This window comes from Monodelphis domestica, chromosome 3 (assembly GCF_027887165.1).
Source record: "Monodelphis domestica isolate mMonDom1 chromosome 3, mMonDom1.pri, whole genome shotgun sequence".
NCBI classification, from domain to species: domain Eukaryota; kingdom Metazoa; phylum Chordata; class Mammalia; order Didelphimorphia; family Didelphidae; genus Monodelphis; species Monodelphis domestica.
In genome coordinates, this window is record NC_077229.1 from 371,373,434 (window position 1) to 371,386,736 (window position 13,303).

A 13,303-nucleotide genomic window follows, 5' to 3' on the forward strand; every position below is an offset into this window, starting at 1 on the left:
TCAATAGATGCAGAAAAAGCCTTTGACAAAATACAACACCCATTCCTATTGAAAACACTAGAAAGCATAGGAATAGGAGGGTCGTTCCTAAAATTAATGAACCTTATATATGTAAAACCTTCAGCAAACATCATCTGCAATAGGGATAAACTAGAAGCCGTCCCAATTAAATCAGGAGTGAAACAAGGATGACCATTATCATCTCTATTATTTAACATTGTACTAGAAACAGTAGCAGTAGCAATTAAAGAAGAAAAAGAAATTGAAGGTATCAAAATAGGCAATGAGGAGACCAAAATATCACTCTTTGCAAATGATATGATGGGATACTTAAAGAATCCTAGAAAACCAACCAAAAAGCTAGTGGAAATAATCAACAACTTTAGCAAAGTTGCAGGATACAAAATAAATCCACATAAGTCCTATCAGCATTTCTATATATCTCCAACACATCTCAGGAGCAAGAATTAGAAAGAGAAATTCCATTTAAAATCACCCTAGGCAATATAAACTATTTAGGAATCTCTGCTGAGACAAACACAGGGACTATATGAATACAACTACAAAACACCCTGCACACAATTAAAATTAGATCTAAACAATTGGAAAAACATTGATTGCTCATGGGTAGGACAAGGTTACATAATAAATATAGCAATAATACCCAAATTAATTTACTTATTTAGTGTCAAACCCATTGAACTACCAAAAAACTTTTTCACTGAATTAGAAAACAAAAGCCAACAAACTTCATTTGGAAGAACAAAAGATCAAGGATATGTAGGGAAATCATGAAAAAAAATGCAAAAGAAGGTGGCCTTGCCATCCCAGATCTGAAACTGTACTATAAAGCAGTGGTCATCAAAACAATTTGGTACTGGCTAAGAGACAGAAAGGAGCATCAATGGAATAGACTTTTGGTAAGTGACCTCAGAAAGTCAGTCTATGATAAACCCAAAGATCCCAGCTTTTGGGACCAAAAGCACTGTTTGATAAAAACTCCTGGGAAAACTGGAAGACAGTGTGGAAGGTTTAGATCAACACCTCACACCCTACACTAAGATAAACTCAGAATGGGTGAATGACTTGAATATAAAGAAGGAAACTATAAGTAAATTATGTGAACACAGAATAGTATACATGTCAGATCTGTGGGAAAGGAAAGACTTTAAGACTAAGCAAGAGTTAGAAAAAAATCAAAAAATATAAAATAAATAGTTTTGATTACATCAAAATAAAAATGTTTTTGTACAAACCAAACCAATGCAAGCAAAATTAGAAGGAAAGCAACCAATTGGGAAACCATCTTCATAAGAAAAACCTCTGTCAATGGTCTAATTACCCAAATTTATAAAGAGCTGAATCAATTGTACAAAATAAAAACAAGTCATTCTCCAATTGTTAAATGGGCAAGGGCCCTGAATAGGCAATTTTCAGTTAAAGAAATCAAAACTATTAATAAGCACATGAAAAAGTGTTCTAAATCTCTGATTATCAGAGAGATTCAAATCACAGCAATTCAGAGGTATCACCTCACACCTAGCAGATTGTCTAACATGACAGCAAGGCAAAGTAATGAATGCTGGAGGAATGTGTCAAAGTTGGGACATTAATGCATTGCTGGAGGAGTTGTGAATTGATCCAAACATTCTGAAGGGCAATTTGGAATATGCCCAAAGGGCACTAAATGACTGTCTGCCCTTTGACCAAGCCATAGCACTGCTGAGTTTGTAGCCCAAAGAGATAATAAGGAAAAAGACTTGTACAAGAATATTTATAACTGCGTGGTGGCAAAAAATTGGAAAATGCAGTGGTGACCTTCAGTTGGGGAATGGCTGAACAAATTGTGGTATATGTTTGTGATGGAATGCTATTGTTCTCAAAGGAATAATAAAGTGGAGGATTTCCATGTGAACCAAAATGACCTCCAGGAATTCATGCAGAGTGAGAGGAGCAGAACCAGGAGAACATTGTACACAGAGACTGATACACTGTGTTACAATCAAATTTAATGGACTTCTTCATTAGTTGCATTGCAGTGATCCTGAAGAACTCAGAAGGAACTATGAGAAAGAACACTATCCACCTTCAGAGAAAAAGCTGTGGAAGTAGAAGCACTGAAGAAAAACAACTGCTGGATTACATGGGTTGGGGGGGATATGATTGGGGATATAAACTCTAAATGGACATTCTAGTGCAAACATCAACAATATGGAAATAGGTTCTGATCAAGGAAACATGTAATACCCAGTGGAATTGTGCATAGGCTATGGGAATAATGGGGTATGGGAGGGAAAGAACATGACTCTTGTAAACAAGGAATAATGTTCTATATTGACTAAATAAAAAAAATGAGGTAAAATATTTTTTAAAAAGTATATCTCTGTTATTTCATTTTAAACCCCAAATAGTTAGTGCCACAGGAAAATATGATATAAATTAAAAAAAAAACATTGGGGGAGATCTGAGACCCTCTTATTCATTTGAATTCCATTCCCTTTGATATTTTTAAATCAATATGCTTAGGATTCTACCTTTTGACATAAACAATTTTATGTGATTATGGGCAACTCACTTGACCTTTCAGTACTAAAGGCAACTTTCTTTTCTTTTTTAAACCCTTACCTTCTCTCCTGGGGTCAGTGATATGTATTGATTCCCATATTGGTAAAGGCTGGGCAATTGGGATCAAATTATTTTTCTGGGTTAACACATCTAGGAAATGTCTGAGGTCAGATTAGAACTCAGGCCCTCCCAAATTCAGGCTTGTTGCTCTATCAACTGTACAGTCTAGCTGCCCCTTCAGGCAACTTTTCAAGACTATAAGTTGTTGAAAAGTGCTAGCCTCATATTGATAGACAGGGTTTCCTTATCCAATAATTCCCTACAAAAATGAAATATTAATCTAGTCTCTATCCATTACCTAAGACAAACTCAATTAGAAATGGGTCCTACAGTCCACATATTAATTTAGAAAATCACAAATAAACATGATCTTTGTTGCTTTGTATTTTTATTTGTTAAACATTTCTCAATTGCATTTTAATCTAGTGAGTTTGACACCTCTGCCCCATACCTTGTTTATATTATGGTACTAGGTACAGGGGAACATAGAACCTCAGATTAAAACCTATTCAACAATATCTGAACAACAAAAAAAGCAAACTAATTTTGGTTTTCCTTTGCTTTCTTAAATAGTTTCAGATCTCTTTGAGTTTTAGAAGCCTGAATGCCATTTTTAGAGAATAATATATAATACTTATGCTACTCCTGGATTCCATCTTAACTACTCCATGTCTTTATATAATATCACATTATTGGTGGGTTGCCTGTGTGCCTCCATCTGTGTCTTTTTAAAATTCTTTTTCTCCTCATTGAAATTGGGATTTGATAATTTCATTCTTAATAATTACCAATCCTTTTTTTTCTAACTTCACAGAGAGAATTTTAGTCAAAGGGATCTCAATTTCTAATGCTCTTTAGGCTTTGAAATTTGCTTTTCCAGTATCTACAGTGCATGTCAAACTATTTCCTCTTCTCTTCTGTAACAAGTTTTAAAATAATGTATTCATTTGATCTCAAGATTTGATCATTTCCATTCCAGCAATAAATTGCTCATTGTTGGTAAAAATCAAATTTGTTCCTCTGTTTTTTAAAAAAGAAATTTATAATTAAGATATGTCAAGAAATTATACACTCTTCTACTTTTGATAGTAAGAGAGAGAGAGCTCCTAGAAATATATAGACTTAAAAAAATTCTCCATGATTATTATATTTCATCTTCATTCCAGGCTTGTGATTAGTTTTCTATTATCTTTATCAATTTCCTTGTTTTGTTTATGTACCCTGAAATGTACCTTGCTGATAATATTACTATTTCTGCCTTCATTTATCATTGCTTAAGTGTTTTTTTTTCCTTGCATTCCCACTTGGCTTCTTGGTCCTTACCTGAGATTATTTTCTTTATAAATATTATGTCACTTATCTATCTTATTATTTTTGAGTAAGTTATACATTTACTGAAGCATACTATTGTCATGCATATCCATCCATCCAAGTCTTAGTAATGCCTTAGTTTAATGAGATAGGTTTACATATTTGCATTAGGATATTTATCTTGCTTGTTATTAATACTTTCAGCACTTGAATAAATGGACTGAGGCCATGCCGCATTTTGTCTCCTGCAAAACTTTGAGTATCTTAATTGTTAAAAATTTTATGTTTGGTGATGTCTAGAAAAGTTTGGAGGGATGATTAAGGGGATGATAATGAATGTTTGAATAGAAGCAGAAGTATTCAATTATTATTTTTCTTCCATTTTTACAACTTTCTATACAAAATTGGACTTGAAATTGAAGTTCTTTTATTATTTACATTTTGAATTTAAGGAAACTGAAGCAAAGATAGTTAAGTGACTTGCCCAAGGTCATGCAATTAGTAAATATTTGAGATCAGATTTGAATTCAGGAGTTCCTGATTTCTAGCCCAACATCCAACATGCTGCTGCATTCCTCTATGATAAGAATTTGAAGAAATATAAAGCTCATCCTGTATTTCCATAACCTTAGGAAAACATTTGTGCTTTGAATTAATTTTATCAAGTTTTATTGGTCAGGTAAAAACAAAGATTTTAATTATTTTTTTCCAATTACATGTAATTTCTTTTAAAATTTATGTTTAAAATGTTGAGTTCCATATGTTCTCTTTACCTTTCTATCTTCCATCCTCAGTGAGAAGGCAAATAACTTGCTATCAGTTACACATGCATACTCACAAAAAAGGTATTTTTATTAGCTATTAACAAAAAATAAAGCAAAAACACATAAAATAAAGTATGTTTTGATTTGAATTCAAATTCCATCAGTTATTTCCTGGAAATAGATATATTTTCCATTATAAATCCCTTACAATTATCTTAAATGATAGTATTGCTGAGAATAGCTCAATCATTCACAATTGATCATGGTACTAGAATTGTAATAGTCCTATTGTTGTTCCTCTCACTTAACCTTTCCATATAAATTTGTTCAAAAGTATTCTGCTCATCATTTCTTATATCACAATAGTAAACCATTACATTAATATGACAAAGTTTGTTAATACATTTCCCAATTGATGGTCATCCCCTCAATTTCTAATTCATTGCTATCACAAAATTTTTCCTTAAGTACTGCTTTGGCTGCATTCCATTAAGTTTTATATATTGTCACTCACTTTTTAAAAGTTATTTATGGTGTCTTTGATTTATTCTTTTACCCACTTATTCTTTAGAATTAGATTATTCATGTTCCAGTTAAATTTTATATTTCCATGACCCTTTATTGAAAGTAATTTTCATTGCATTATGATTGAAAAGGTTTCCTACTTTTCTGTTCATTATTTCTGCTCTTCTGTATTTGATTGTTAGGTGTTTGTGCCTTAATACATGAACAGTTTTTGTATACATACGTGTACCACTGAGAAAAAGGTGTAGTCTTTCTATTGCCATTCGGTTTTCTCCAGATGTCCATCAAGTGTAACTTTTTTTTTCCTAAATTCTATTCATTCTATTCTATTCACTCTATTCTATTCAGTCCTTAACTTCTTAATTGCTTATTTTTGGTTATATTTATCTAATTCAGAGGAGAGGTACCTGAGTTCCCTCACTAGTAGAGTTTTACTGTCTATTTCCTCCTATAAATAATCTAACTTTTCCTTTAAGAATTTAGCTACTATTTACATTTCTGTATATATGTTTCTCTTCTGTTAAAAACAAAACAATTCATCTTCTGTTTCCCAATTAATATTGACTATCAGTTCCAAGGCAGAAGATTGGTAAGAGGTGGCAAATGAGGATAAATGACTTGCCAAAAGTCACACAGCTAGCAATTGTCTTATGTCAGAATTGAACTCAGGACCTTCTATCTTCAGGGTTGGCTCTCAGTCCATTTATTATCATTATTATTATTTCAATGTCTTTGGCATCTGTTAGCAAAACAGATCCCTGTTTATATTTTTAATTAGATATATTTTTACTTTTACTTTTTTCTGAGATCATAATTACTACCCCTTCTTTATTTGCTTCCGCTAAAGCATAATATATTCTGCCCTAGTCCTTTATCTTTATTTTTTGTGGGTTTCTCAGCTTCAAATTTGATAATTTATTTCTTACAAACATATATTACAGATTTCTGGTTTTTAATCCTCTTTTCTCTCTGCTTCCTTTTTATGGGTAAGTTATTTCAATTCATATTCACAATTATGATTATTAGTTATGTAGTCCCCTCATTTCCCCTGCTATCTCTCTCTGCCTCTGCCTGTCTCTGACTCTGTCTCTCTGTTTCTCTCTCTCTCTCTGTTTCTCTCTCTCTATCTATCTGTTTCTCTCTATCTGTTTCTCTCTCTCTCTCTCCTCCCTTCTACTTTTACTCCTTCCCAATCTTAAAAGTTTTTTTTTTCACTTCCAACTCCCCCAATCTTCCTTCTTATTTCCCTAGGATAAGTTGGATTTCTGTACATAATTGAGTGTATATGTTATTCTTTTGATGGGCTAATTCTGATGAAAGGAAGGATCAAGCATTGCCTGTCATCCCTGCTTCATTTTTATCTCCACTGTAAAAGCTCTTTCATATCTCTTTGGTGGGAATTAATTTACCCCCTTCTTTCTCTCTTTCCCCCTTTTTTTCAGTGCATCCATTTTTCTCAACCCCTAATTTTATTTTTTTGGACACGATCCAATCATATTCTACTCACATCTAAGCATCTGTTTATGTATGCTCCTTCTAACTGTCCTAATAATGGCAAAGTTTTAAGAATTTTACCTATTATCCTGATGTTTAATGGAGTCATTAGCTTCCTCATGCCAAATTCTAATTTTTAGGGAATTATTTTTAGGGATTTTAAAAAAATTTCTTTTCCCATTTGTCCAAGTCTGTTTTAAGGAGTTTCTCTTGGGGGTGGGGGGATTATTACTCTTGTACTATTTAGCCTGTTCTGTCTTTTAAGGTTTTTTATTTTCTTTCTACTCAGCATTTTAAGTGCGTGCGTTCTTTATTACTAAGGTGTTGTCTCTTTTTTCATGATTGTCTTGCATCACTCTCATCCCCCCCTATGGTCGTAATGACAACCGCAACATTTATAAAGGTTGATCAAAAAGATCCATGGTTTCATGCTTCACATGTAAAATTACATCACACCCATAATGTTGAGTAGCCCTAGGGAAACAAAGGAAAGCACACACAAGACTACAGTATCAACAGAAATTACAGACACGAGAGCACTGCACATGTTAAAATGATAACAGGAAAGCATTGCAAAAGTCAGTAAAAAAGAGAAAAATATGCATTTAAAATATAGCAGCCATAGAAAAGCCTCTACATATTTTACACAAACTCTCTGCCATCCATAGTAACAGAACAGAAAGAAACAATGTTATCTCAAATGAATCCATAACTCCAATACCAAAAGAAATACATTATATCTAAATTCTATGCCCAATACATAAGAAAACATATAATAAATCTCCTTGTGGAAAAAGTCAAACATCAAAAAGAAAAGCCAACTTCAAATTCCTTTTCTTAATGAAATTCTAAGAACCTAAGCACAATATTATACTATTATGCTTACACACACCCATGAAGATGAACACAAGTAAAGCTTACTTCCATGCATGAAGATGAACACATGTAATGTTTGCTCCCACACATGAAGAATTAACTGATGAATTCTGATAAGCATTCATGAAAAACTCACAGCTTACTTCCATGCACATGAGAATTTCAATCTTACATACATGCACATGTAAAAACCTTATACGCATGCATGTTCCTCATTGTTCCAGTTGTTCCTGAATTGAAGAACAGAGGACTACAATCAAGAGTGAAAGCAAATAAGACTGGCATGCTGACCAGATGACAAGGGATGAAGGACACAGAGGTTATACAATCAATATAAAAGGACATGAAAGAACTTTGACAGTTTGGACTTGTGATCATGAGGATATGTAAGAATGCATCATACATGCATGTTAACATCACATATATGCATACACATGCAACATGGAAGTACAATATAGGAAGATAGCTCATGGAATGGGTAAGTCTATAACATTGGCAAAACACAAAAGTCACACTGATATAAATTTCTGTGGAAAATTCTAACAGACAAAGATATTTCTTTGAGTTTGCCCAGAAATCTAGAACAATGTATATGGATGTACATATGTAAATGTGTAGAGGTACAACTTATGTACACATGTAGATACTAATGTACTAACAAGCTAACTATATTAGAATAATTTATTAATGTTCTAATAACTAAACTATAGAGACAGCTTAGAGAATTTGTTCAACGTCTTAGGGACATAGAACTACTTAGGTATAGAAGTTAGATTCCTTTATGATTTAAGGTTAGCAATTGTTAGCGATAGAAAATTTTACTTAGTTGAATTTATAGACATTAGGAGATAAGACAGTTACTTATTCAAAATGCTATTGAAATTGTTGGAATTGTTTAAAATTGTTACATGAGTTGTTATGTCAAAACCATGCTCATATACAATCCCTAAACCATTTTCCTATACCCAAACTTAGCATAGAACTTGATAGACAGAATAGCTAAAATAAGTTTAGGATTTGTTATTTGGGGAGGGTAAAGGAATATTTAAGATAGTACAAGCTTAAGAAGTAGATAGATAGGAATATCTAAAAGGTGAGTATCATTAAAATTTGCTGGGTGCAAATTTTTTTAAAGACATTTAATGGAGGTATATGGTGGAGGAGGAATGCATGCAAGACAGAAAGCAGAGGATGGATCATCTGTCAGTCAAATGAAGATTCCATTTTGGAATGTTACTGAAAAAAGCAGTTAGAGCTAAGCCAATGGCTGGACTGAGCAAAGAGGCTTTTGGCTTCTGGATGATGGTGGTGACTAAAGCTGAAAATGCTTTTGCTGTCTGGCTGAGGTGAAAGAAGAAGAAAGAAAGTTGTCCTCATATCTCTCTGACTGACTCTGTTTCACAATTGTGACAGAATTGCCATTACTCTCAATATCCTCCTAACCAAGTTTCCCTGTAGAGAATAGGGAAATCTTATCCCTCTTACCTTATCTTCTACCCTAGTCCTGTCTTCCCCAAATAAACCCTTACTTGAGAAAAGAAGAGAAAAGAGTATTTCCTCTGAAATCTCATGGCTCACAGAAGAAAGGGGGGAGGGAAAGCTGAAAGGCTTCTGAAGAGGGAGGAAAATAGGGAGGGGGTAGGCAAACCTTGATCCATTAGTCATCTAGTATCAATCATATATACACCCTCAAATTATCATATATTACACCCCCACTTTTTATCTACCTCTCTAATTTGATATTTAAAATTCTTTATGAACTCTTGCACAGTTGGAGATCAATTCAAATTTTTCTTTGAGGATTTTCATGCAATTGCTTTGATTTCCTTGTCTTCTCCTGAATTTGTGTTTTAATTTACTTGACAGCATAGCAGCATTCTATGATTAAATTTTTTGTTGTTGTCATTTGCTTATTTTTCCATCTTATTTCTTGACATAATTTTATGTTTTTTGTTTGTTTGTTTGTTTGTTTTTGCTTTATTCCTGGAGTGGAGTAGTTGCTGCCCCATGGTTCAGAGTTTTTACCCTGCTCTTTTTATAGCTAGTTATAGGGTTTTGTAAGTTTTCAGTTCTTCCAATGTGATATGATCTAAGAAGAGGTATTGTCATGGTTCTTCTGCCCTGTGCTCTGGTCTATAAATGATAAGATACTTTTTGCTGTGAAACTTTTAACTAGGCTTTATAGTTCTACTAGCTCTTCTCCTTATCACCTGAGCCTATAACCCAGAGCCTTAGATGGCCACTACCACAGTCTTCTTGCTCCTAGTGCCTGCAAAGAATCCCCTGTAATCTATTTCCATCTAATTGTGTGACCTCTTTACTATACCTGTGAAATTTATGTCTTCAGCTATGATTTTTGTCTCCTTTTTTTCCTTAGTGTTTTTGGAGTAGGTAAATTATTTTTTAAAAAATTATATAGTCCAAGAATCTCTGTTCCCCTTAATATTTTCTCTATTTGTTGAATAGAAAAAGAGAAATATTTCCTTCATCACTGATAAAAATAAAATATGCTATTGTCCTCTTTTATTATGGTTCTTTTTTAAAAGTCTGTTTCCAGCTGCAATTCTCTGAGGAATTTGGTGTTGGATTTCAAATGTGTTCCCCATTTTTAGAAAAGGGAATTGTTAAATTATAAATTGAGTTTAACTTCTGTTCATAACAAAACACTAGAAGGCATAATTAAAAGGATATTTTGTAAGAATTTTAAAAGTAATGGATGATGACTAAAAATAATTCTTAAAGAAAAGGTCATGCCAGAAAACCCTCCTTTTACTTTGTGACAAGATTATTGAGCTAATGGATAAGGATGAAATAGAACATATAGAATACCTGAATTCTAGTAAGTCATTTAATTTTTTTTATGTTTCCTTCACAGGAAGAAGGAAAAGATGTGGCCTAGATTATAGAAGAAGCAAATACATTGAAACTGGGTTAACTATTGTGCCTAGACTAGTGATAATGTATCAATGGCAATGAAAAGAAAGGTTTCTAGAGAAATGGTCCAAAAGACATGTCCTTGACTCTTATATAATGACCATTTTATTAATGATTTGGATATAGGCACAGAAAAAACAATTATTTGAGTATGACATGAAACTTGAAGGTATAGTCAACACTTTTTGTCAATAGAATAACGATCCAAAAAGATTTTAAAATTCTAGAAGGATGGGTAACATCAAATAAGAATTAACTTCATAGAGATGACTCAAAAATGCTTACCTGAACTTACTAAATGAACTATACATTGACTAGACAAAAGTTTAACTGCAAAACTATAGGGATTTATATATAATATATAATTTCAGTGGAAGTCAACATTATGGCATGCCATTGAGAAAGAGAGAAATATTGAAGGAAACACAAGGACTGGATTTGCAGTATCATCTCATGAAAAAAAAGGAAATAGAACTCTGGCTGCCAAGGGGGGATGGGAATGGAATTTCTAGCTAAGAAAAGGAGAGGAGCAGTTGAGGATTCAGCTTTTTCCCTTTTGAACTGGAGAGGAAAGAAGCAATTCTCATTGAGCCTATCTAGTCACAAAACCCTTGCTGAATAGGAAAAGATCCAGACTAACCATCTGTCTCATAGTGGTTGGATAGAGACATTTTAGGCAATCTTCTATTCTTCAGAAGACTTCTTCAAAGCTATATCTCTGTGCCAATAAATACAGTCATCTTGAATCTACAAGGATACTAAGATCATCTGGGACTTAGTCCCTAGACTTGAACTACAAACCCCTGAAGAAACTATAGGAGGTATATAGTTTAGAGACTTCCTATTCCCTCTTTCCTAAACTATTATACCAAACCCTTTATCTAATAAACACATATTTTAACTAATTGAGAAACCAGATATCTTCAGTGTACTAAAGGGGATCATAGATACCATCAACTGAAGAAGAAAATAGGAACAGAAATTGAAGGGGATTCCCTTCATCTCTGGTCAGATCCAACTTCATTTCTCTAAGACAGCTCTGCCTGGGAGGGAAGTGGTATTCCTTTTTATCTGTTCCCACCCTCTCAGCTACTTGTCAAACTTCATTTCCTGATCCCCCCACTAGTACACCATGTAAAACCCAGTGGAATTGCTCTTTGACTATGGGAGGAGTGTGGGAGGAGGGCAGGGAAAAAACATAATTTATGTAACTATGGAAAAATATTCTAAATTAATTAAATCAATAAACTTTAAAAAAAGCATTATGGCAAGCTACCTAAAAGAGCTAATGTGAATTTTGACTAGAGCATCTCAAGTATCTAGGCAAGACAATTAACAGTCCTTCTACATACTAATTTGGTTGGAGCACAAGAATATTGTGTTCAGATCTGGAAGTCCATTTTAGAAAATATTTTGACAAACTGAAATAAGTCCATCATGAGGACAACTGTGCTAATTGAAGCAAATTGGGAGGGAATTGGTGAAAAAAAGGGAACAAGTATTTATTAACCTAAGCATTTTATCTGTATCAAATTTAGTCTCACAATAAACCTTGTGAAATAGGTCCTATTATGATCCCCTTTTACAACTGAAGCAAATGGAGACTAAGTGACTTGACCTCAGTTCATACAGGTAGTAAGACTCTTCCGCCATATTTAAACTCAGGTTTTTATAACTCCAGGTCTAGTACTCTATCCAATGTGTCAACCCATTGCTTCTAAGTTAGGACTCTGTCTTTCAGAAGAAAGGTTTATCAAATGCAAGGCTGGGTAGTGGGGAGTCCATACAGTAAAGGGACACAATAACCCTTGTGGAAATGTAGCTGGGGGACCACCTCTTGAGGTGTAATAGTCCCCACCTCCTTGGTAACTATGGTGACTGAAAACATAGGAAAGAAATTTACAGATACAAAAATTCTTGCTATCAAATGAATGTATATAAGTGAAAGTTAGGCTTTAATGAATACATACCCCACTCAAAATTTGAATTATCTGTTTTATTATCATTCTTAAGGATCACTGAGTCTTCTTTTCCAATTTGGAATATATGCATGCATGCATGTATATATTACATATAAGCATATAGATAATATAAAGTATATGTTAATATACTTTATATTATATAACATCACATGTATGTATACATGTGTATATGGAACATATGAATGCAAATACTTGTGTGTATATGTCTGGATGCTGCATATACATGCATACATATAGAAATGTATGCACATGAGTGTACATATATGTATTTATTCACAAATATATAGCAGAATAAATAAAACAGTGAATTAGAAATATAAATCCATAATACATAAGCATATACACACAAATATATATAAAAGAATATACAAATGTATGTATTAATTCTTTCCAATTTGAATGTTGTGATGGAGGAACATCACAGTGTTGTTGAAGCATTTGAAAAATTGTCATGTCTAAAAAAGTTTGTTCTCCTTGGATCCTGAGGAAACAGTATAAATACAGGGTGAAAGTTAGAGAAACGCATTTCAGCTCTAAAGTACATAGTAAAAGGTTTACTGCAAACATTATAAGATTAAAAGAAGTATAAAACTAGGAAGGAGTGTTTCAGAAATTACTGCATTGCTGTCACTTCAGCTGAAGGTGAGACAAACAAATATGAGGCCTGTTGTGGAAGAGATTATGGTCAGGTTATTTGAGGTGATGTCTATATATCATTTTATCTATGAAATTAAAATTTATTTTCCCAATCCCCAAAATAATTTTGTGTACTGTTCAGAGATTCCATGGTTG